The following is a 2,198-nucleotide window of genomic DNA, read 5'->3' on the forward strand; positions in this document are numbered from 1 at the left end:
GAGGCAGCTTTCTCTGCAAAATAGCACTGCATTCTTCAGTCAAAGGGACTATCTTGTCATTCTCTAACTTTCTCTTCTTGGATAGCAGCTCCTTCATGAATTTTGCATATGAAGGCATTTGTTCTAATGCTTCAGCAAATGGTATATTAATTTGGAGCTTCTTGAAGACGTCTAGAAATCTCTCAAACTACCTTTCTTGCTTAGGATTGGTGACTCTTTGTGGATAGGGCAGTCTCTTGTATCTCTCTTCATCTAGAGGCTTGTTTGAATCTTCTAAAATTTGCCTCTTTGTTCTTCTCACAGTTTTAGGGAGGGTATCCACTTCTGAATTTTCTCTTTTCAATAGGGTGAAGTTTCCTTCCTCTAGATCAGATTTCATCTTCTCCTCTTCCTTGGTTTTCTCTCACTTTTCAGCTGGTTTTGGACTGCCCACAACAACTCCACTCCTAGTCATCACAGCTTGGCATTGTTCTTTTAGTGCTAGGGAATCTCCCATCCTCTCTGCTGGACAGTTGCTCAGCTAGTTGTCCAATTTGTATTTTCAACTTCTTCATAGAAGATTCTTGATTCTAGAAGCTTGTTTGTGTTACTTTCATGAATTGCAGCATGGTTTCTTCCATTTTGTTCAGCCCTTCATTCAGTGGTTTAGAAAACCTCTGATTTTTTTGAAGTTGGTTGGCTGGATTCCCTTGGAAATAAGGTTGTTGTGCTGCTGGACCAGCATTTGAAAATGGGATAGCAGAGTTAGAATTTTTCCAATTGGAATTTTGGTTATTCCAACTATGTTGCTGCTGGTTTCTACTGTTTGAGAACTAAAAACCAAGGGAAATAAAGATTGTTGTCTCTGAAAATTCCCCATATAGTTGACTTGCTCTTGAGATTCAGAATTATTCCCATCACAAGCTCCGTTTACATGATTCCCTCCACAAAAGTCACACACAAGTGGAGTGTTCTGTGTTGGTGCAGCTTGTAAGTTGTTGATTTGTTGGGTGAGTGCAGCTATTTGTTCAAAAAACAATTGGTTTTGCAGCTGATTTTGAGTCAAAAAAGTCTCAAGAAGTTTTGCCTCATAGCCACTACTCCTTGTTGATTGTCTCAAACTAAAGCTTTGATGCATGGAGGAGGGCATCATATCTGTAATTCCTTGAGCTTCCTCTAGTGATTTGGTGTTCAAAGAACCTCTTACAGGTGCATCTATCATGGTTCTAGTTGCTGGATTCATCCCATTATAGAAGGTTTCAAGTTACATCCATTCCTGTATACAATGGTGTGGGCATCTTCTCAAGAGTTCCTTGTATCTCTCCTATGCCTCATATAAAGTTTCTTCTTCTTGCTGCATGAAGGATGTGATCTCTCCTCTTAGCTTTGCAGCCTTAGAAGGTGGGAAATATTTAGTGAGAAACTTGTTGACCAGATCTGTCCAAGTAGTTATGCTCCCTTGTGGTTGGGCTTGGAGCTGATAGCCATGTCGCAGTGGTATCAAAAACTACTAAATTCCTCACAAAAACATGCAGTTCAGGGAGCAACCTAGGTCATATCTCACAAGGATGCAATTGTACATTGCTCTAATCTCAATTATGCATGAAAGATTGTATGTTTGGGGGTTTAAATGCAGAAACTGAATTACAAAATTAAAAGGCAGAAAATGAAATTACAGAGAATGAAATCGCAGAGAATTAAAATGCAGAAAATGAAATTGCACAGAATTGGAACCAAAAATTAAAATTGAAATCCAGAGCACAAAAATCCAAAACTAAGATTGAATGAAAATTGAATTTGTTTAAATCTCTTCTGCACAACAAACAATTAATCAATTGATTGTTATACGATTAAGAACAACGCACAATTCAATCGAACAATGCTTCTATACAATCGTAAAAATGTGAGATCGAAAAACAAACTCGGAGCATCAAAAACGTCTTGAACAAATGCGATCTGGACTTTGGCAATGAAATTGAAGGGAGAACATAGCAGAAATCATCTTCATTTTGTAGAATCTTAAACGTCTTTCAATTGTAATTGCAAAGGCATACGAATTCAGAATGGAAAAATGCAAGAAAAGAAGAAGAATGGTAAAAAAAATTGAGAGATTCTATTAGAAGCGGGAAAGGTATTGCAAACTGAAAAATAAAAAAATGAATCAAAATTCCTTCCCAATCAGCCCCTGATCTCTATAAATACTAATCCTAAAAGTGCAA

At 37.4% G+C, this 2,198-nt stretch overlaps 1 non-coding gene across 1 annotated transcript; it reads left to right on the forward strand.

The window, feature by feature from the left end:
• Positions 1 to 1,259: 1,259 nt before the first annotated feature.
• Positions 1,260 to 1,366, forward strand: LOC113848699. The gene has a single exon (XR_003501962.1). It is a non-coding gene; the product is annotated as a small nucleolar RNA R71 (small nucleolar RNA).
• The last annotated feature ends 832 nt before the right edge of the window (positions 1,367 to 2,198 follow it).

Source organism: Abrus precatorius, unplaced genomic scaffold, assembly GCF_003935025.1.
Source record: "Abrus precatorius isolate BTA unplaced genomic scaffold, Abrus_2018 Scaffold8, whole genome shotgun sequence".
NCBI classification, from domain to species: domain Eukaryota; kingdom Viridiplantae; phylum Streptophyta; class Magnoliopsida; order Fabales; family Fabaceae; genus Abrus; species Abrus precatorius.